The sequence below is a fragment of the Rhagoletis pomonella genome, unplaced genomic scaffold, assembly GCF_013731165.1.
Source record: "Rhagoletis pomonella isolate Grant_MI unplaced genomic scaffold, Rhpom_1.0 Rhpom_scaffold_00001, whole genome shotgun sequence".
NCBI lineage: Eukaryota > Metazoa > Arthropoda > Insecta > Diptera > Tephritidae > Rhagoletis > Rhagoletis pomonella.
The window spans coordinates 5,468,458-5,492,762 of record NW_023458555.1 but is presented as its reverse complement, the minus strand read 5'-3'; the positions used below and the strand labels follow the sequence as shown (position 1 = coordinate 5,492,762).

The 24,305-nt window shown below is 35.8% G+C and overlaps 1 protein-coding gene across 2 annotated transcripts in view; it reads right to left on the bottom strand.

Annotated features, from left to right (window-relative positions):
* The window catches only part of LOC118736867 (E3 ubiquitin-protein ligase RNF113A), a 315,005-nt gene that overhangs the window by 89,696 nt on the left and 201,004 nt on the right, over positions 1-24,305 (bottom strand). Inside the window, exon 4 of one of the 2 annotated variants that reach the window (XM_036466994.1) lies at positions 23,375-23,478. The exons of the other annotated variant lie outside the window; for it this stretch is intronic. The gene's annotated coding sequence lies outside the window, so the exon portion shown is untranslated. Of the gene's footprint in view, positions 1-23,374; positions 23,479-24,305 lie in introns of those variants that run through there. 2 annotated transcript variants of the gene reach the window in all.

Sequence of the window (24,305 nt, the reverse complement as noted above, 5' to 3'; positions counted from 1 at the left end):
AAGATTTAATTTGCTAACTGCGAATTCGTTCCACCAAAATGAGCTACATGATAAAAATACAAGTTCAGTTAAATTTTCGTTATTCGAAGTATTAAAAAATGAGAAATTAGAAATTGACGAAAATGAATAAAAAAGTGTAAAAATTTCGTGAAATTATTTAATTTATTTATATTAAAACTCTTTTGTAAAATGTTGTATTACTTTTGAAAGTTGAGTGGATCTTTAACCGTTAATTTTTTCATGATTTAATGATCGGGTCTAAACCAAATTACGGGACGACCCTTAAGGTGCGTATACTTGAACAGATTCTGGTTGAAAAATAAACACTTTTCAGTAAGTGGTTTTACATGCACTTTTTAGAGTGTAATGAAAGAAAAACTCAAAAACCGCATTATTTTTCATTAAAATTTCATGCCATGCATTCTACGAAATTAATTCGAGCAATGCCACTCACGCGTGGAATCACACTTCATGCCACTTCTCTCTGAAGTGTAGTGCCTCGTGCACTATGTCAACTCCAGTCGATTTGCGGCCCATTGACATACATACATACATAACTCATTTCGATTTCAACACTGTGCAACTTTTTTTTCACGTGTTCATCAATAATTATCGGTTGGATTTGCATTGAAAAACTTTTGCTTTTTTTTCTGGTTTGTTAATTTGCGGTTTCACTTTCAAAATAGATGCTCACAAATAAGGGCATTGTTTTTTTTGTTGCTCTACTCAATTTAACATTAAATTACAAATTAAGCCACATCCACATACGCACACACACACACACAAACACATAAACGCACCGGCAGCAACCAGTAGGCGTCAAAAGATGATGGCCACTGCGATGAGTGAGTGCTGCTAAATATTTTAATGGAATTCCATTTTCAATTCAACAACATTAAAATTGCAATTTTCCCCTTTGACCTTTCCGGTTTGGGTGTGTCGTGTGCCTATGCCTCATTTGGACGACTTGACAGTTGAACAAATGCGACCGCAAAAACAGCAGCAATAATTTGTGACGATTGACAAAAAAAAAAAAAAAAAACAAATTCAAAAAACTCCACAATTAAAATATTCACAATTTTTATGCTGACTTGTTAGCCGTAGTTCTATTTTTAACGGCGCTTTTGCGTTTACTTTATTACCGTTCGGGTGTATGTTTGGCGAATGAAATTAATGCGCTTGAATATTTAATTAGAGTTTACATATTATTAATTTAATTTAATATGCAAAATTAAGTTGTAAAAAAGTCTGTTTACAAGCCTCATCGAATTACTTTCTTTGTTTGAATTGCTGATTTTGCACATTGCATGTATTTGTGTGTGTGTGTGTGTGTGTGTTTTTAATCGGCATATGGCAACAACGAAAACTATAGGATTTGCTGTGCGCCATTATTAGCGCTCTCATTTCCGTTAGCGCATTATTTATTTATTCAAAGGATTTGTAACAATATACTGCAATGGTATTTTAATTTGTTTTACCAGCGGCGAACACATGTACACGCCTACACTTGCATACTTAAATACTTACATACACACATGCATATGTGTACTTACATATAAGTAGAAATGTACAATGTGCTTTTAGTTTGTTGTAAGTTATATTTTATTCGCATTTAAATAACGCTTTTCCACGCCTGCTCCACCACCTCTCCACCTCTCCACTAAGCCTTAACCCTTGCAATAGAGCTAACTATATTTTTTTATTCGTTGATATGTGTGCACTGCGCTGAGTGTGTACACTAAATATGTATACCATGGTAATAAATAAACTCGAAAAATGTTTTCTCAGTCACGGCAGCATCATTCTGTTAGACTGTAAGTTTTTGCTTTCCTCCCGCCGCACAACTGTATTTTCCCTCTTGACCGAGAATTGCATGTTTTGTACAGCCAAAGAAACAAACGAAATGAAAATTATTGCACACAATTGTTGTTGTACTTAATTTATTGCTAAGCAGGCACATGCAGTCACCACTCAACTTGCACATAGCTGCATTTTTTTGGTTCAAAAGGTTTTGTTTTTTTTTTTTATTTGCAAGGAAGAAGTGTACATAAAGAGCATAAGTGGAATCTGTCCATTTGGCTTAAAGTTTAGTTAATTTTGTTCACTTAAAAATTTATTATTTTTAAGAAACGCCAACCGTAGGTGAAATTTTCGACCGAACCGACCTTTCGACAATAGCCGGCATTATTGGCGTAGCCGAAGCCGCTCCTCACTTTATGTTGGAGAGCTCTTTCGAAAACTTTGAAAATGTACTTGGGTTAATGATTTGTTTTAATTTTATAGAAACTCTTACGTTGGTGGCATGAAGTTTTTGCCCAGTAGAATTTTCCGTAGAATAATTTTGTAGAATATATCAATCCCCTAAGGACCTTCCAAATTTGCTTATTTCGGGGTTTCTTGAATTTAGGGTCAAAATGACCCTTTTAAGCGAGAGCTCATGGGTTAAAATTTTCTACGGAAATATTTTCCATGAAATTTTTATATATATGTCGTAACCTTTAATTTCGCTCAGACATTTATTTTAACCATTTTTTCCATCTTTTTGAAAAGTACTTAGGCTTGGACATGAAAACTTTAGTATTCCATAAAATAAAAAAATACGAGTTACTTTTGCAAATCCATAGAGTGTTTTACCACTGGATGGGCTATATTCAGAAAATGTTGACAAAATTCAAGCAGGTTTCGGCTGTCGCACAGTGTGATTAAATTACCCGAACCAAAAGTGGCCTTTTCTATTCCAAAACCTGTTCAAATACTTCCTGAGTAATTCAGGGACATAATATTTACACATCCTAAAGACTTATCAAGTCAGAGCAATTTCTATTCTCTAAGCAATCTTAGTTAAGGAAGCACAGAATGTCCAGCAGTTAAAAATATTGCAATAGTCCATATGTAAACTTGTGTTTCATTGATAAATATTAAATTAAAAACATAGCTTTTCCATAGCCTACTAAAAGGGAAAATTAAATTTAAACAAATTGTTTTAAAATTCTTCATTTAATTTCTTACAGTTTACCATAAAAGGAAGGCAAGAGTCTTGGCAGTCCAACTGTAACAATTTCAGTTTATCGCAAGCTTTGCAAACTAGAAATATAATAGGTGTATTCTCGAAGTCTTGCACATTGCACGGCTTCTACGTAATGCAAAAATATTCTAGTCTACCTATTGCAAAGTGGTAGCGTGCATAGGTACATAGCAAGCAACGAAATTCTGTATCAAATGCAATAACAAGAAAAAGAAAAAAAATGAAGTGAGCGAGATGAGAGGAAATGCAATCCGGGCTTTGCAAGATTTCGAGAATACCCCTTATATAAAACTAAGCGTATACATATATCCGTATATATGTATGTATATTTTTTTCTAAATATCCTATACAAACTATTTTACTCATACGACACGCACACCCAGGCCAACATTCGCTTGGTTTGCCAACTGTTGGCCAAAGGCAGTCAGAAATCCTTTTTGTAACAAATAGCAAACACTACTCGCTTATTAGACATACAAATAAGAGTAAGTGTACAGAGCACATATACACATTTACTCACACAAGAACACACATGTACATTTATGAGTACATCTGACTGCCAGCGCAAAGGCGTAAGAATATAAAGCAAATAAAATAAATGTGAAGCTGATATGGGAGGTGGGGAATGCCCTGCGACTGAGGAAGCTGAAAATTAAAGAATTGTGAGAAATAAAATACACAATTCTTTGCTGCAGTCAAAGAAGGAATGAGAACACACAACATTCATGAAAACTGCAACAACAACAATGCAGCACAGCGCAACACAAAGTGACTAGAATTTGCCACAGGAAGCGAGAAAACAGGAAGTGAGCCGCCACTGCCTCAATTGCCACAAACCCAAATGCTGTTGGCTTAGCCGAGAGTGTCTGTTGCCATTGCGCCAAAAGACACTCTTGCAAGTGTCTCACTTTGTATGAAAGTGATTTTTTTGTGTTTATTTAGATGGCGTAGTAGTGTGAGTGAGTATATGAGCATGCGGCTGGCCAGCGGCTTCTTGTCCATTTGTTTTGGCCGTACCCCCTTTTGGCCTATTTCCGCCTGATGTGTGTGTGTGTGTGTGTGTGTGTATGTTTGTAATCCATTTTGTTCCATTATCACGAAATACAATATTTTGTGGAGACATGCAGACGAAGATGCAACAAGAACAATAACAACAAATAAGCAAAGGCCAAAGGAGGCAGTTGAACCATCGCTTTACCATCGTCCGGAAAGAAAACACCGAGGCCCACAAACATTGGCCGAAAATACTCTGTGCGCTCTAAAACGTTTTAATTTTTTTTATTTGGCTGTTTCCCCATTCACGCTTGCCACATTTAGACATTCGACATTTTTATTGCTTTATTCGTTAGTTTTTGGCCAAATGTGAGTGTGTGCTGGAACAAAAGCCATTGTCGACTTGGAAAAACTGAACCCAAAATGGCAGAGGCAGAGGTTGCCACTTGGTTGTAAACTTCAGTGTGCTAGCGAAAAGCCGGAAAAGGCAGAGCAAAAGATGTCCGTCTGCATGTGTGTTACACATAAATACACTCATTGTTGGGTGTGTGTGTGTGTGTGTGTATGTATGCATAAATAAGAATCAAGTAAAAACTGCCAGGCGATTTCCACAGCACGGCAGCAGCAGAGCAGCTTTTTGGACAGGAAAAGGCTATTAAAGTGGCGACAGGCAGAGAGTGCATTATTTATGTGCGAAAAATTTCAATTCACAGCAACGCAAATAGCCCGCAAGACACAACTGTTATTTGCTTTATTTACTTAAAACAAAAAAAAATGTTATTTTCCTTTGCTTTCGTTTCAAATGCAGTGGCCAGAGGAAAAATAAATAGGATATTTGTATTAGTGGCTGATGGAGAAAAGGAAATGAATTTTTAAACGAAAATGTCAAACGTATTTAAAAGCAATTTAAAGTGAAGTGAGAAAAACGCATGCAGAAGAAAAAAACAAGGTTTGCACGCCGCTCACAGCCGACAAATGACTTAGTGACTGCGAAGAACGAAGATTTATAGAAATTGAATAGCTATTAAATAGACAACTGATTAAATTGTAATAAATCAGCCAGGCCAAGTGGCAAAAAATCGGGTGTTTTGCATTATTTAAGAAGCTCTAGGAAAGAAACAAATGCTGGAACACCTTCCAAATCGATTACTACCTCCTCAAATAACATCCCTGCACCTTGACCTTGTGGTCACTTATAGTCATTTATTGAACAATAACAAAAATGCTGGAAAATTGTGCTATTGAAAAAAAATTGCCAAAATCAGTTTTTTTCTGTCCAACCATTTACTATAAGTGACCTCAGGATCAAGGTGCAGGGATGATATTTCCAACGATTATAGTCGAAAGCTCAAGCCTTAATTTAAGCCTAAGTGAAAGGTTCTATAAATTGTGATTAGCTATTATAGACCAAATTTTATTTTGGTCTTCATAAAAACAAATTTTCAAGGCAGAAAAAGTATTGCAATTAAGATAAATTTACTAAGTAGAATTTCCTATATGCACATAGTGAAGACCATCGCAAATCGCTCTCCATATACCTGAGATTAAGGTAATACTAATCACGTAAATACTTCCTATTTTGTGTTCGATTAAGACCCTTGCCCAAATTTAGCTACTTTAGCAGGTTTTGCACTCTTGCAAACTTATGCATGTATAGAAGTAGGTACGCTTATTTATCTACTCTCTCTCTTTGCACAGATAACATATTTCCAAGTATTTCTTAGAAAAGCAAAGTTTCCAGGGCTCCAATCGGCACATCTTAAAATGTTCTTACATAATTAGACAAGAGCAGCTTATGCCGAATTTTCACTAGGCATTGAAGTAAAAAAAATATTGTGCCATGTGGAAATGATCTTAATGACTGTTTTTTGTACGTAATGACACGATTATTTTTCGATGCTCAACTTTGTCATAACGATTTTCACCATTTAATGCCTAGTAGAAATCCAACTTTGGGCATAGTTTCATAAAATTTCACAACCTAATCGATGCCTTCTTACCCATTTTCTCGGAATTTTTCCGGAAATTTTCGTGATATCTCGGAATCTGAACGATTTTGATATTTTTGGGATTCCTTCTTTTTTGTTTTTCGGAACCACTTAGACTCAAATTACACTTCAATCGCAGTTTGAAATTAATATTAATTATAAACTTCCATTTTTATATCGATTTATTTATTAAATAATTTACGTCGATGCTAGCACTGGTTCCTTCAAGGATATCTGTGTCGATTTATTTTATTATCGATATTTTTGTCAATTCATTAATTGGTTTCATTATCGGCATATTTTGGATGTATTTAGGCATATCATTAACAAATAATATTTTTATATAGCTATAGATTAACATCGTTATATATACATATATCTTGCAGCAGTTATCGATAAAACTGCCAACATTGTAATCGCTAAATGTTATACCGGCAACGCTTTTACTCCGACTCAAAACAGAGTTCAGCAACCCATAAGCATACAAAACGGCACTGCTTGTACGAATGAAACTACTAAAGCCGATTCTCCACTGGGCATTTAAATTTAAAAAAAGATTTTCTTTAAGAAATATTATATGGAACCGAACTTAATCGCTGTGCGCTTGACTAATCAATGATAATTTTTATAAGTATACCAATACTCGCAAGATCCCGAATAAGGACGTTTTACAGCTCTCATACACAATTAAAGTAGAAGGCAAGCTGTAGTTTGAGTGTTTCAGGTAGATAAGTAAATACATTAAATGGTTTGCCCGGCATGTTGAGTCAAACTTCAAAACGTTCTGCATAGCTACCAACAGTTAATTTGAGCTGACAGCGGTAATTACTTGGATGGGATTATGCAAATAGGAAAACAAAACCCAAGAAAAAACATCTTCAAGTGTAGCAACAAAAAATGCCAACATTAATTAACAAGCGGGAAATAACAAAGTGTAATAACAATCAGTTCATGAATTGTGCCAGCAACAACAACAACGCCAGCTGGCATCGTTGCTTTTACTCTCAACTTGATTAGCGAACGCCCATCATCTGGGCGTCTTCACCGACAAAAACATCTTGGCAGCCACATGGCTCAAGTGTGCTTGCAACATGCTTAACATGCCAAAGCGGCACTCAACACTTGCCGCACTTAACTATGCCGAAGCGTTTAACAATAGCTACTTGGACACTTGACAAACAACGCGGAACGCCGGTTGACCGGAAGCCAAGAATCACTTGGCCTCGCCTGGAACTATGGCTTCTCTTTGCTCGCACCTTTGGCAGCTTCCCTGTTGGTTTCTATTTTTACTACTTCTTTTTCTATTCTAGGCCACATATATATCTACACAATTCATCTTCTAAACATTTCGCGCCCTTCATTTATGCCACATCACAGCACATCTCGTCTTTGTCGCCAACAGCTAGCTGTGCAGCAATGGAGCAGTGGAGATGCAGAGCAGCGAAAGCGGAAGTTTTTGTGTTCAAGTTTTTGATTAATGATGAAATTACGCATAAATTATGCGGCGTACGAATTGTAGGTGGCTACGAAAAACTTATGCCGCATACGGCGGTCATAGTGTGAGTGCCACAGCTTCAGGCGTAAATTAATTTCTCAGGTGCTTTCTCACTGCAACATCTGACGCCCACCCAGCCTGAAGCACTTCGGTGAAGTGTGGCAGCACTCAACAATATGAATAGCTTCCTGCTACCTTGTTTTGCTTGTTTTGTTGCGTTCATTTCAATTTTTACTTTCCATTTATTTACATGCTTTTTTGGTTATTAATAAGCGCCCCTCCTATCAATTTATTTTCCTTACCAATGAGAAATTGAATCCTTATATAGTCAATACTTTTTTTTTTGTGGTGTAGTAATTCCTGACCTGCATTAACAATAACGTATGTAAGTGTGTTTCCTATTTTGAGATTGAGCAAAAATTAATTAATGATTGAAAAATCGAAACTCAAGCATCTCCCAAATACAAAAACAAATAGAAATTGGATACATTTTTTTCTAACACTTCCTTTCCACCCTTCCATTTCAAAAAGTGGCCTTGATTAATGCAAATAAACGCAAAAGTGCACCATACCACCACAAAATACTCAAAACCTGAATTGATGAATTTACTTGAAAAAATTTGATATAAAAAAAGGAAAGTGAAAATACAAACGAGGCGAACTCAAAAAGTGGTAAGGGTACAGCAAATTGAAAGTACGGGTCGAGTACTAAAACACAATAGAGCCACACATGCAAGTAACATTCGTTAGCATACAACCTTCTAGCAACAACAACACTGTCATAGAAATTAGAACCATCCCAATGAGACATCGATGCAATGAATTTGTCTAGAAAATTTTAATGGCAATCTGTGTCTAAGCTAAATAGAAATAAATCTGTATACAAGGCAAGCGCTGAACAAGACTTTTGGTGCTTAGAAAGAAAAGCCTAAATCTTGCCACGTACATACATACATAAATGACTCTTGGATAAGAAACTAACGTGAAAAACTTTACTCTCTCTGAAGGACAATCGAGAGCTGAAAGTTTTCGGAAAGTATTGGAAAACCATTTATTTAGATTTGGACTCTGCTACGATACTCTGTGTATACAAATCTTTCGTCATACCGACCTTCACTTATTTTTCTGCAGTATGATGGCGAAGAAGCATGGTTAAAAGAAGCCTACGGTGGATTACGTCAGGAGCAGTTCTTAAAGGTTTGTTTGATTTTCTACCCTGGATTTGACAACTAAGTATAATGATTTTCATTGTAGCAAAGTCCTCTCGTGCGAAAAAAGTTGTTTAAAAGATTGAGAGAGCATTGCATTGAGCCTCATCAGGAAGAAAGTTTGCCACTAGCTTTCCTACAAGGGAGCAATGGATGGATAGAAAAAAAATAAACTTTGTTTGTTTCCAACACTGAAAATGCAAATGGACCTGCCAGGAATTTGGATAGTAGATTTTCTTCTTTAAGTATCTCCTCGAAAGCTGTCCATGAAAGTACGTCGAAGCTAACTTTTGTTGCAAAGTCTGACCTCTTATAGGTCGACGAACGATCCCATAGATCGGCGAATCGCGCGTCCTTGGAGCATAAAATTTGAACGAAGGCAATTATAGGGACAAGTTTGGCGGAAACTACCGCTACTCAAGAAATAATCAAGTTTTTACCGAAAAGGCCCGATTAGGCAGCAGAGATATTCCTTCTCAATTAGGTATGAAAAGAGTTCCAAACTTGGATAAAACTAATTATGGGAATTTATTGAGCACATCTCATTTGCAGGATAAGAATAGTATAGAACAATTTCTTTAGGCATAAAAAATCGTATGTTTTCTAGACGAACCTTAAATTAAATGTAATCAAACCAGAAGAAAGTATCGATTTAAGGCATTTGCGGTCTGCCTGGTCGCGCGACTAAATAACTGAACAAATGCGAAAGACGCCAAAGACTCTTAATTCTAAGAGTTTTATTGAAGATGAATGGAATGGAATTGTGGGTGGCGGGAAAAACCAAAAAAAAATTTCTCCAACGCACTCAGGGGCAGTATTTCCCATTGTACTTAAGACAGGATTTGGAGGAAAGGAATATATAGGTGGGGGTGAGAATTCATTGCTCCTCTTCAAACTTATCAGACTCCTTATTGTATTTTAGCAGTTTATTGGGGGAAAAAATCTATCTTGTCTATTCTCATTCCGACCTAAAATTGTACCGTCTGAGTCTGGCGAAGGCCGGGCAGAGGCAGATAAAACATTTTGTACTATCCTCATCCTCTAAACACGTTCTACATAGTGGATCGTCGATGATGCCTATGGTGACCATATCGCACCTGATAATCATATGAGCAAAGGAAACTTTACCTTAGGTTTTTTAACAAATTATAACAAACATTTGCTCCAGCTTTTGCTGAGAGGTAAATAGAAGCTCTCTGTACATTTTCAGCACATAATTTCAAAAATTCAAAATTTTGAGTTGTGCATCTTTTGAAGACGGTGTGCGATATGTCTTCCCCATTAATTGTGCCCCATAATAAGTCCTATTAAGACTCGTAGATCACTCCTTCTTTATCGGACAAGGGAATTTCGATACCACCCTCACAGACCTTTTCGGGAAACCGAGGTAAGTAATCAATTTCCTGTTGACCAAAAGTACACCCACAAATATTTAGACACTTCCATGTTTTTACATATTCGTACGAGGTTATAAAAATATGTACAAAAGGATCTACACAATAGGGAAATTCTATTATGCGGATAGAAACGAAACGTAATAAATTTTTCAACTGCACAAAACGCGGCAAATATTTGCAGCCACTAAGGGCAGGGAATTGTGAGAAAAAGTCACAGGATACAGGATAACATAGGCCATAAACCAAACGCTGGCTATGCCGTGTACATATAGCTGCCTCACCGCTCCCATCGCTCTTTCATTTGCATGCGGCTAAACAAAAATCGGCTAATGGAAATCACTGGCCCGGGAAAATTGACAGCCACAAAAAAAAAAAATGGTTTAGTAGAAAAAAGGTCAGGTGAGCAGGGTACGTGTTATTACACAAGCAAAGCACACACTATATAGTATATATATATGTCTGTACATACTATAAAAATTTGCTACAAAATGGCAAATAACAACCAACGCCAATATTGAATTCAGTAAAATGGGCCTTTGAACAACAGCAACATCATGTAAACAATAAATTGGACAAATCGTTACATACTTTGGCGTGCACACACACGCACACACACATTCGCACTTGACACACTTAGAGGTAAGGTACGTTTCACACCACCGACAGATACGTTTTGCGAAATTCTTACGTACGGGAGTGGTGGATATTACGACAGGTGTACATCAATCATTAGCAGCAGCATTGATTATAGATGATTTGTTTCAGAGTTGTTGTTGCTGTTGTCTTCACCGCGGCGTGCAATTTTCTTAGCTATGTGTAGTGATTTGTTTTCACACATTCCAGCAGTTCAGTTTGTGTGGCGGGCTTAGAGGATATAGAAAATATTAATCAAACGAAGAGTAGTTAAATGCTGATCACTTTGCATTCAGACTTTCAATTGAATGTAGAGTAGTTACACATTTGTGTGGAAATATGTAGTTGAAAAATGTCATGGCTGATGACAGCGTAAGCTAAAAATGTGAAATAGACACAAGTATTCTACGACATCGGAGTAGTACTGACCCGATTCGACCCAATCATATGCTATCGCTGACACGCCTTCATTTAGCTGCAACAAAGTTCGTAGCTAGATTTCCATGTGTTTGTATACGTATTTTGCTTTTGCATGCCAGCAGTTGATTAGACGCATATTTTATGAGGCTCTCCCTCTACAGATATCTTCGGACGATATTTCAATAAAGGTATTAACTTTTTTTTAGCCGGCTCCCCACCCAGCCAGGCTAATATAAATGGATATTCGGTATAGGTATGTATGTGAATAGGTGTGCATGTTTAGCTTTAATTTCGTACGAGAGTTCTTATGTGATGGCCCCATGATTGGTTGACGTTGGTTCAGCCGATTGGATGGCCACATAAGCTTCACCTGGCGAACGCGAATTTGCTTAATGGCATATTTCTGTACCAGCTTTCGATGTCAAATGATAGATGCGAATAAATGAGCTGGAAAAGGTTGATGATGAAGATGACACACAAAATGTTACACGCACACATTGAAGTAAATAAGTTCATGTTGTTTGAAAATAATTTCTTTATTTGTTATCGTTAATGTAGCTGACCTCATTCGTTAAAACTTTTTTTTTGTCACGTGTCAGTTAACTCAACATATCTTCTTTGATTTAAGAAAATTAATTCCTAAATTATATATTAAAGTTTTCGCATACTAAACTTAGAGACACAACCGAATTAATTTAAGTGCGTCAAATAGTTTTGATACTTCCGGTATAAATTATTTAATGACTAACTTTTGTCTCGGCTTAATTCGGCTTATGATTTAAAATGTAACAAAATAAAAAATAAAAATATATCACCGAAAAAAAATTAATTTTATTTAACCCTTCGATGATTACGTGGTATATTTTTACACCAGTGATGAGCATCTATGATCGTAGACCATTTCTGTTTTGAAATAGGACAAATATACATAGATATATGAGAATTGTAATGATAATAAAGCATCAAATATATTTCTGGAACTTTTTCGCATCAATTAGATTTTAACACAAAATATTTGGTAATTTAAAAAACGGACAAAAAAGTTTTCGAATACATATAAAAATAAAAATTATTAAAAATCAATGCTAATTTTTAGCAACTTTAAATCAGCATTTTGCTAAACTAAAATTTAATAAACTATGAAATTGCATCCTTATTCATTTTCATATACATAAGTACGTATAAGTACAGATGAATGTGTACTTACTTTCACACATGCCTATTTTAAGTTTATTGCACGTGCCCTACTTGCTTCTAAAAGCGGTTGTTTAATGACGCGAAGTTCCAAATAACTCTGCTAAAATCATATAAACAGTAAACAGATTTAAATTTCCATTTATTGCAGCTTACATGGTCGGAAGTGTTGTTGCTGTGCCCGCGGTCGTTTGCCTTTAGTAACAATTTTATTGATATCTTTATGTACTCAGCGTGCGTGTGCAGAGGCTTAAAAGACACATAAATAAAAAGTCAAAAACATCCCCAATATCACCACGAAAGAGTTGCGCGGTCACTTAATGCTTACCTTCTTTATGGCCGCATTTCCGCTTAGGTGGCAAGCACTCGTCAACAACTTTTTTGAGCGTTTTTCCCCCAGCTGCATACGTACACACATACATACATATGCACGCATAAACACGCTTATGTTTATGTTTATTTATTGGCTCATGTATATCGCCTTGATGTATGCAATACATTTCGAAGGCATTTCCTAAGCAAATCTCTATTAAAACCGAAATTTCTGGTTTGTGGTTTATGGTAAATAATGCGTTGTAAGTGACTAAATAAAAATATGAGATGCACGTAAGTGTATGTATGAACATATGGGCGAATGTACTGTCGAAATGCTATTCATAAAAATACATAAAAAAAAGTTTTAAACGCATGCAAATATGCTTTCCCCTTTTTGATGAAAGTCAGTGAGGCATAGCGGTCGGCCAAAGATATGCTTGGTCCGATTGATGTGGTTTTGTTTTGATTTTTTGCTTCTAAGGTAAGGCATACAAGTAGCTAGGGAATATGTTATTTAAATAAAAGCGGAGAAAAGTTGAACCGGACTTTGAAAAGCTTACATAATTTTTTTTTTTTGCTTTTTCAAATGGATTTATTACTTAATTTTAAATTTAGATGGAACTTAGATAAATTAGATAATTTGTATTTTCATTACTATTAAATACTAAGGCTTGTAAGTGTCGTTAAACCCTCTGGCAGTACAGAAGAAAAAAATTATGTCTTTAACATGTTCAGGAAAAATGGTAATAGGTATATAAAAAATGGGTATTTTAGGGCATTACAAACTAATAGCAAGTTTAAAAATACACCTTGCACCCTTTTCAACGTTGTTGTTTAGTGGTATATCAGGTTGGGTTACGCGGGCAGCTTAGTAGTTCACTCGGAGGATGGACAGGCTCCTTGCAATGCGCAGGACAGGATTTTCTAAGGCCAGCTCTTATTTTTATTCAAACCACACTAGTTTCTCACATAGACCGCCTGCGATGCAATGCGATGCTACGACCGTTGTGTCCGGTTTGTATTCCGGTGAGAAGCCGACCGTTCGGTGTGAACATTCTACCTAGCACTGGCTGAAATATGTCAGCCTGCTGTTGATAGGCGCTATGGCCATCTTCTAAACTCGTGGAAACAGCAATCGCAAGATAAATTGAGTGCTTCGAGCCGCTTCCTCCAGTCATATTTCGGATGACTTTCTCGCATACTTTTCTGCATCCTAATTTTCTGGAGTACTACTGGGCCTGATGGCAGCTAAAGTCATGATAGGTCCGTCTTACTTAACAGCTTCCCCGCCGTGTTAATTTCACACATCGCAGATTGGAAAATGCTTGAGTTATTAGTGAGTCTACACATCTCTTTCAAATAAATTTTGTGAGTGAAAACATCAGATCCTTTTCCAATGTCAAGGCGTCGAATTATATCAAGTTTTCAGTGATTTCTGTCAGAAAAGTGGATTTCGAAGTTTTCAGCTCAAATTGCATATTCTTATAATCACTGCTTCCTTACAGTTGCTAGCAAGCCGAAGTCTCGGAGTGCTCTTCATTCACCTTTGTTGAATGTTTATGTATACTCAATGCTGTTTTTCATAGCAGAAATACACTCGGAGGTTTGCCATTGCCTGCGGAGGGTCGAACGCTTTAGAATCAAAAATAGTTCGCTTCTTTTGATAACTAAAGACTTGCCCTATTGGGCCGTAAGACTTTGAAAGTTGTCCAGCTTTTATCGCTTACTGATCACGTCATTAAGTGCATCTCGAAAAAATGAACTCCCCTAAGACCATGGTGACTAGGTCATCTGTCTACTCAGAAATATTAACAGCTCTCGATGTATTGCGAAGAAGAAATTTGGATAAGGATCCATAAGAGAGGAGGCGGAACTCCACCCTGATTGGTATCGCAACAGTCGTTCCGCTAACTTCCGCGATTTCCAACGAGATATTAAGATTTTTTACTTATTAGCCGACCCAGAGAGTGGATAGAATTCAGCGGTAAGGCGGATTGGGTGTATTCAAAATTAGAGTTGGTTATAATATCCTCCCAGGCCCAGAGAGTCTATAGCGCTCACTTCTCAATGCTTTCAACAATGTAGTGCCAGCCTGTTTAATATGTTCTACTTTACGGTAAGCATCGCTGAAACTTTCAGAAGTAAGGCAGCGCATGATCTTGAAACTCAGAAGTCTCTTTTCCTTGAGGAGGAAGGAAGGCCTTGAAGGGAAAGACCGATAGGTCAAAAACAGACTGATAGGTCTAAAGTCTGTTGCAATGCAGCGGTGAAACCTAAAAAATATTAAATAGAGTTTGAATGTGAAGACGTTAGAGAAACGTTGCAGATGGTGAAACTGTCATTTTGTAATCGGTAGAAATGTAAAGATTTGCAATAATCCCAACGGTTTTACCCTCCTTTCCTGCCCATCCGCACAAGGGGCGCAGTCCGCATAACTGTGCAGATACTTATGGCAAACCAACAAAAACAGGCTGAAAGGGTTGAAAATTTGTATTTACATAAATTATGCTTTCATTCCAATGATATAGCGATTCGAACGTCCTCTCAAAGCATTTACAAAGCACTTGAAAAGTGGATATTTCTACCAAAAAACACTCAGCACTCTACCAATGAAATTGATTTATAATTTCAGACCTTCCAAAGCTTTTATAAAGTACCAAGTTCATGACTCAAATTTCAAACTATTCAGACAAGTAATTAATGCCGATTTGCAACATGAAAAGCTTATCAAAGTTATATACATAGATGAAGATACATAAAATGATACCTCTGTATGCATATTAGGATGGTGCAAGAGAAAAAGTAGAGTCAGAGGATTGTGCTATTCCGAAAAAATATGCCCTTACTATTTTATATTAAAATAAAAAATGTTTACAGGTCGCTCAAAACGGTCAGAGTTTTCCATGTATTTTATATGGAAAAACACAACTTTTCATAGAAATGGTATAGAATTCATGAAAATCAATATTTTTCGATCGGAATAATCTGTTTCTCTTTAGGAGATTCCCTACAATTTGTTTATTTGACCATTTTTTCATAGTAACTATAATTTATATGCCCGTCAAAAACCCCCAAAAATGCAATGAGGGCCCCAATAAAAAGTCGTTCGTATTAAAAATTGGTTACATAAACAATTGGGTATTATTATTGGAAGTCTTCTGAGGAACCAGAGTTTTCCGATCGAAAAATATTAATTTTCAAGAATTACATACCATTTCTACGAAAAGTAGTTTTTTCCTATATAAAACACAAGCAAAACTTTGAGTGACCTCTAAATATTTTTTTTTTAATATTTTTGTCGATATAGAACGATCCTAGGTGGTGAGAGCATTAAAATTCCGGCTTTACTTTTTTTTGGACCACCCTAATGTACATTCAGACTTACATGTATGAGTATGTATACTCAAGACTTTTCATGTGAACTCAACCCGACCCGCTCATTTGGTTAAGTATTGTAATGGAAATTATTGCAGTTACATCGAAATTTGTAAAGTAAACCACTTTTTAATTCCAACTATTTAAAAGCTTTGCAAGTTGTTTAGCAGCAATTTTGGCTAATGATTTTACAACTCTTCATTACATTTAACGAGAATGTGTACACTACATACATACATACATATAAACATTGGTAACATGGAGGCCCATACCTACATCATACATACATACATATATGTATGCAATTTTGCAAATTTTGTATCCCCTCAGCAAAAGCGGATAAATATCTGTAAAGTTTTGCAGCTGCACATCAACGAAAAGACAACTAGAAAACAGCACTCGAATGGCATGCTAACGAGAGGATTAATACCAACCAACCTAATGATGGGTGCTTCATGCGAGTAAACCGGAGATTTTATGATCGCAAGCACGTATGTATTTATGTGTATGTGTACACACACATTCAAATTCGCAATTTCATATACATAAGTACTAACAGCTAAAACTTTTTCATTAGTGCAAAAACAGTTTTCCAACCGTAAACGAACAACGAATGTAATCACCCAATTTGTGAACCAAGGGAGAGGATGGGGGTAAACAGGCTCAGTGGGAGATGGGTCACCGTTGGTTGTTAGTGCTGTTATTGTTGATGCTTTGGATAATGCGTCATGTGGTTGGTATAATTTTCACAAGCCCCTGTTTGATTGTGGTTAGTTTGACTTACTCAAAGGTCATTGCTGAGAAAGTTATTTATGTAAAGTATCTTTGCTTTTGGAAGCGTACAGGTACAAAAGAAGCTGATAATGGCATTTACATGGCCGTTAAGAATTGAACAGCTAAGTTGTTAAGATAAGCGAGGATAGATTTGAAATATAAAAAAATAACGGTAATGGTTACAAAATAAAATGTGTCAAGTAATAAATTTAATTATTTTAATTAATTTACTAAGTTCAGTTAGAAAATCTTTCAAAAGTTGTGAAGAAAATAAGTTCCTTTGCTCCTTTGTGAAATTCTCGGAGTGCCTTAACCAGAGATTCAGAAATAATAAATTCAGTTCATTAACAACTTTTCAAAAAACACCACTTTGTGAAAATGTACAAATTTAAACAAATGTATGTACAAATCGTTTTGTCCATTCGTAATATTGTAATCGTTATTCTTGTCACCCATCTCTAGTAGTTGCCTAACTATGCGATTAGCTGAGGAAGAGCGAGAGACCAAGTTCGGAATTGGGATAGAGATTTGAGAGTAGAGGAGGTAGGGCTTACCCTTAGCGTTGGTCATGGTTGGAAATGCCAGCGACGTACTTGTACATTACTAAGCTCAGCGAGGAGGTATGTGGAAATTTCACACAAATTGCATATCACCCCTGTGGGGAAAATCCCTAGTTCTGAAATGGTGCGCTTCTAGTACATTTAGACCCAGTACTGGGTTGCGATAAATATATTTTGCATGCAAAAAACTGGCGAATTTAACATGGCGATGTCCTTGGAGGTGTCAGTTGCCCTCCGCTGCATCCCTTTCTCGATAGTTCCGAACCAGCTCCTTAATCGAAATACGAAAGAAAATATAATATAGTATAATGATTTTTCAGTTTTTTCAGTTCTTCCGTGTGTGCGATTTGAAATTATTTTCGAAGAAATGTGTTTTCAATTTGAAATTAAATTTGTTTGAATGATTGTAAGAAGTGTATGTTTACATGCCATTGGCTGTAGCTGAGTTTGCAGAGGTGCTTGCTGTTATCGGTTAGATTACAGAAGGTCCCAAAATGTTAAAAAGTTAACACAAATTTTTGTTTTAGCTTGGTAGCTATGAAAAAGCATCTGCGAAGTGCAGAATGGAAGCGTATTTGAACGAAAAAGCCGCCAAACACATATCTATGTTTGTAATGTAAACAAGACCCCCGCTGCATCCTTTTTTCGGTTGTTCCGAACTAGTTCGTCACCTATGATATAGATTTCTAATCGAAAAAATGAAATGAAATAGTTTTTTAAAAGTACCACATTTCGCTGATTTTGCACATTTGGGGATCTAGTTACTATCGGACCGGTTCGTTTTTGGCGATAAAGATTTAGTACGGAACTAGGAGCACTTGTCTGCGGTTTTCCTGCAGGAACCTTATGCAAATGTGTGTGTACGTGTTCACTGTATAGTACTCGATAATTATTTTTTCATCGGAAAGGTGGTACCTCAAAGGTGGTCCCATACTAATTCAGCTTAGATTTGATCAATGGATCTTGAAGAAATTAACGATAATCTTACATTTTTATATGGGAATTGAAGTCGGTTTTGTTTTTTGCTTAAAAATTACTTGTTTATTATTTGCTCAAAAATTACTTGTTTGTTTTTTAGTTTCAAGTGGACTCGTGTTCACTGAATATGCACAATGTTTTTCAAATTAAATTTTTTTATTTTGGTATTTTTCTTTAAAAATATTATCAAGGTTTTAAACTTTATACAAAATTCAACCAATTTGCATCAAAATTTCAAAGTTTTTAATCTGAATTTTTAGAAGATTTTTGGGTATAGAGTTTTATAGCCTATACAATTCACATTTTCCCATATATGCATGAATTTCTTATGAAACAAAAAAATGCGCAATAAAATAAAAATAAAACGATTTTCAAAAAAGGTCAACCGTACCAGACCTGCTTACCAAGTAGGTCGCAAGCATTACAGAAATTCCTATGAACAGTCAAAATAAATGGTCAAATACCAGTTGTGGCCATGCACAGAGAAATTTTCGCTTTCAAATTTGTATGGAACGTTTTACTTTTAAAAACGTTTTGACCCAGGTTTTGCACCTACAATATTTATTTAAATTTTTAGCACGAAAATTTTCATTTCAATTTCCAAAATCCATGTTATGGTTTTTGATACGAACATTTTCAAATCGTTTTTAAAAACAATTGTTTGATAATTTATTATGCGCATGTTGAAAGTAAGTCCTAGAATGTTTTTTTTTTCATTTTGAAAATATGCGTTTTCAAATATTATATTCAAATTTTATTTTTATTAAATCGCAACAAGTCGTTTGGTACACACATTGTCAAAAATATATTGATATACATATACTTATAAATAAGTTACAACATTTAATAAGTGAAATACAGATGTTTTACATATTAATATATGCATACATAAATACATACATACAGATGTTCCTGCCTTACTTCCAAGCTGGGCCTGTTAATTTTACTTCACGCTGGTCAAATCCTGTAATTTAAATTAAGAAAGTTTTAAATTATTATTTAATAACCCATAGGAATTTGTTTTTGTAAGTTACTCTTACCAAAGCTTTTTTCGGTCAAAGAAGTCCACCAGTGTCCCTTATATGTAGTTAGGGGTTAGAATGGCAGTATTGTTTGTATAACTTCATCGCCTTTTCTGAAGATTGAACTAAGTAAGTTATATTTATCTGAACACTATTTTTCCGACAAATGATGCAAACATATGAAGGTTTTTCATTATAGCTAGGTAGCTTTTTAAATTCTAATGCAAAACATTTTAGTTTTAGATATTTTTCATACCTAATTGACTGATAATAAATTAACGTTTTTATTTTAAAAATGTCTAATTTTTTTGTTTGTTGAAAATTGTGTCGCACTTCAACTTGTTGGGAAAATATTCTAAAATGTTTCCTTTAAGTTTTTAAAATACGCATTTTTGACGCAATTTCTTTAATGTCGTTTGTTCTCCTCAGTAAAAAAAAAGTGAATATATTATAACGATCGTTTTTGTTTTGCGAATGTTTCATTTTAAAGTCGTAAGTACAAATACTGTATTTTTATTTTGTATGAAGTGAAATTATATCAAAAAATTTTATTTTACAATTTCTTCTAAAAACTTGCATTTTACCTGTATCATTTTCTCTGTGTAGTAGGATACTAACGGAGTTATAGGGGCTTCCCGGACTGGTGAGCTACGCATATGGCCCAAAGCTCGAGGGGAGGGTCGGAGGAGGTTTTTACTTCCATCACTTGGGGATCTCCCTAAGCTCTCGTCTTCCGGACCACTGGAGCGTTTTTCAGGCGGAACTGATAGCAATTCACTAGGCCACAAAACTGCTGAAGTGTGATATGACATCGCAAGCTGAAACCCGCTTAAGTACATCGTCACTCTTTTCTGATAGAATTTTAGTTTCAATTTGCGTGCTTGTAGGAATTTATTTATTTGCGTACTTAATTACACCGCATCTTATGAAGACTTGCTTCCGACTTTGGAAATGTATACGGTCACGATGGCTGATGTTTCCTAGAATTTCAATTTTAATTTTTTTCTTGTGGGTTTTCAATCCCATCTTTAATTTGTATTTATTTTTTCCAACACTCAATACGTAAGTACTTTAGTGCCATTTTCCTGGATGCAACTCTTTTCACTTTTAATAGTTTTTCATAAGCATATTTGCAGCTGTGTTTTAAGTCTGTTGCCCCTCTTATCTTACTGCTTCGTTACGCAATGCAGTTACGGATTCTACAGAGTAATTGGAATTTGTAATGAAATCGCGATTAACTGTGCAATAAATAACTTAGATAGGGCAAATAAAAAACAGCATTTATGGTAGACTTAAATGAACACAGATTCACAAGCAGATAACAAGCGGACAACAACATCAAAACAGAGAATGCAACAAATAAAAAAAGGAAAGAAAAAATTACGCAAGTGTAAATTATAAAGCAAAAAACAAAAAAAAATTGTATGTAGAGTGAAGCCAAGCAAGCAATTTCCATGTGAAAGGCAATTCTCTCAGGCCGCTTGCATTTCTATGCAATCACCAAGATCCGCCCCCCCCCCCTCCCCACTTGCTGGCCTGTTCGCCTGCCCTTTGTAAGTGAAAATTTATAATGAATTACCGACGCTGCATAAAAAACCCATAAAAATTGCGACCGAAGGAAAGCGGCAAAAAAAGGTCAGAAACGGGAAAGAGAAGCTGCGACGTACGTAAGCTTGCCGAGGTTGATGCTTTGCTGCTTGACGTGTAGAGATGGTCGAGGGTAGAAAGGAGAATTTAAACATGACACCAACTAAGCGTCATAAATTCGTTGTGGCGCTTCGGGTTTACAAACTTATAAAAGTTATTTTCCTATTTACGCGGCGGCATTGCATTTCTGCAGCTTCAAGCTGCATATGCCGTACCTCCCTCACAGCGACCATCGCTCCACCCTTGTGGGTTGCTTTAATTGCGTTTTTATGCGTCGTTTTCTTTGTCAGTTTTACGTCTTCCGTTGAACACTTCGGTGTGCATCTTTTATGCAAGTATTTTGCATTCAAGCTGAAATGGCCCGCAAGGCGTTTTCTTATGCAACTTCAATTAATTGCAAATGCTCTACCACATACATACATACATACATATGGATGTGCGAAGGGACCAACAAAAGTTCGGCAAATTAAGATGGATTTTAAGTGTTTTTGTAGTATTAAAAAATTCGGCACATTTTCTAAGAGTCCTACGATGTGCCATTTTTTATTTCAGAAATTTGGTGAAAATGGAGACGATAAAACATAAAATTACTGATGAAAGGTCAACAGTACCTAATATTAACGATTCCATACTGGATGGATGAGACTATCGAAGGACGTCAAAAATTTCCACCCGTCGAAACAAATGTACCCAAAAAATAGCTCGAATTCGTTTTGCTCATTATTTCCTAAGAAAGTTTGAAAATGGAGAGTTTAGCAGCCAAATGGTTCACCAAATGGTACAACTAAAACTGCTAACCAAAAGTGCTTTTTGTACAGCATAAACAGATTTCTTGCACATGGAAGAAGTTCCCCGGATCTGGCGCCGTGTGATTTCTGATTATTTCCAAAAATTAAGAAAATTTTGAATGAGAAGATCTTCAGTAGTTCTGCAGAGTTAATTAAGTAATGTCAAACTTAATAACATAAAAAAATTTAATTGCGAGAGCTGCTTTGAGCAGTGGATGTACAAGTTAAAGATATGTATTGAGATTAATGAGGATTGTGTGAAAAAGATAATAGTAACAAATCAAAGAAACGTTTGCATATTTTTTCCGCACAACATACCGAACTTTTGTTAGTGCCCTCGTATTATTATACTACATACATAAACGCTATACATAATAAGAAACAATTAAAAAACTATGTAAACACGCAAAAAATAAAATCAAAAAAGTACGGCTTCTAGGCAAATAAACGAAATGATGGCAATTAATTAAGACGAAGTAAAGGGGCAAAGCAACAGGCTTACTGGTTAAACATTCCAGTTATCAAGGAACTTAGCGCAAAGTAAATTAAGGGTATAGGAATTTACGCTGTTGCCGTCGTTGCCCATTATAGGCCCGATGAAGCAGCGCGTTTAATATTGCATTCGATTGGGAAAATAATGCGCCTTCTTGGGATGTGTGCAAGATTCCTATTCCTATCGTGTTTCAATTTTGACAACACAGTTACTTTGTAGGCACTGATTTGTTTATACGAATATTGCAAAGTAATTTGGTTAAATTACCCACTTGGGCCCGGGCTTTAAAGTTCGATATTCAAATAAGATGGAATTAATTGTCTTAAGTTGTTAAGTTATCTGTACGCTTTATATATGGAGCAGAAATTTGGGCGATGGCGAACATAGAAGAGAAGTCCTTGGGTTTTTCGATAAAATAATTTTGTATCACTTAACAAAACCCTCTTTTATATTTTTGTTCTTTATTGGTCATATGATCAATGCCGTTTTGAAGCATCATTTACATTTAAATTTAAAATATTGGTGCATAGCGAATAAAAGGCTATCTCAAGCTTCTCAAAATTGGCGTTTAAGTGATGGCCTTTTTATTTGCTCCAAATCTAATCCCTTTGAGCCACTTAATCAAGTATGGATAAAGGAGACGATATCAGAGATTCTTGCATTGCAATAACTGACGCAAATACTTCTCTGTCCAGTCCGCTGCCCGACTTTTTCTTGGTCTCTGTCTTGGTCTCGATCCACATTCAGACCGCAACACTCATCGTGCAGATTTCTTTTTAATGTCCATTTATGCAAAATATGAGTTATCCACTCAGAAGAATCTAATGGAATCAATTGAAGTGCATGGTAAAGAGTCCTTCTAGTATCTTTCGTACTGCAAAATGCAATTTTTCTAAGAATTTCGACTCTGATACTTCGTACAAAAATGTTTCTCCAGCAAACAAATTTTAACACAAGACGCTATGAGCGTACCCAATATAAAATTAAAAAAATATATATATTTTAAAATAAATACAAGCTAAATTGCTACTTACCTTATTTCGCTATACAAATTATGGCTTAGTAAGCCTGTTCTATTTAGCTCAACGTAAAATTGGTAACCGACATGGCAACCGATAGTGTTGACAAGTTTTAAGTACCTCAAATCCGGCTAAAGCCGCTAATAGAAGCCGACTGTGTACAAATATATTCAAAAAATAATTAAATAAATTCACTTAACTGGATGCTAGTGGCGTGGAAATACGTTTATATTTAAACTAAATATGTGGCCATTTTTATGCTGTAATAAATATTTCCACACAAAAGTGCGCTTAAATATTCATGTGTGGGTATTGAACGGTGAAAACTCATTCAACGCGGTTGGCGGGTTACGGCTAAAAAATTAAAAAAAGAAACAATACGGAAGTACGGAATAAAAACATAAAACTGCCAACAGAAAACCTAGAAATAGAAAATCAAAAGAGAGAACAAAAATAAACGCTGAATCAAAATGGCAAAGGATTACACACTTAAGCGGATTTCGCGGGTATGACAACATGGCGCGAATGACGGAGTTTATTTTTGCTGTCGTCGAAGGTGAAGCGAATGAAGGCGAAAAATGCGCGACGGATTTGTGACGAATTTCTCAGTTGATGAGTACATACTAAGTATATGGTTGTTACATTGAAAGCTGGCAAATAAACTGCGTTGAAAAATGTTAATGATGAAAAGCATGTGCGCAGGAACTTTACAACTGTAGCTCAACCAACGCACTAGTGTGGTTCGCGCAATAAAAACCCAGGCAAAAAAAAAATTCGCTGAAAGTGGTAAGCAGAAGTTCATACATATGTATGTATGTATGTACATATGCATATCATTAAAGCGCTGCTCAGCTGGCGAAAGCGATACATCCCACAATCACAAGTGCTGCACATTTACTGTTTTTAGTTGTTGATTGCCGCTTAAAGTCATTTTCATGGCTTTGTGACCAGAATAAACATGAAAGCCTGAAGGTTTAAAAA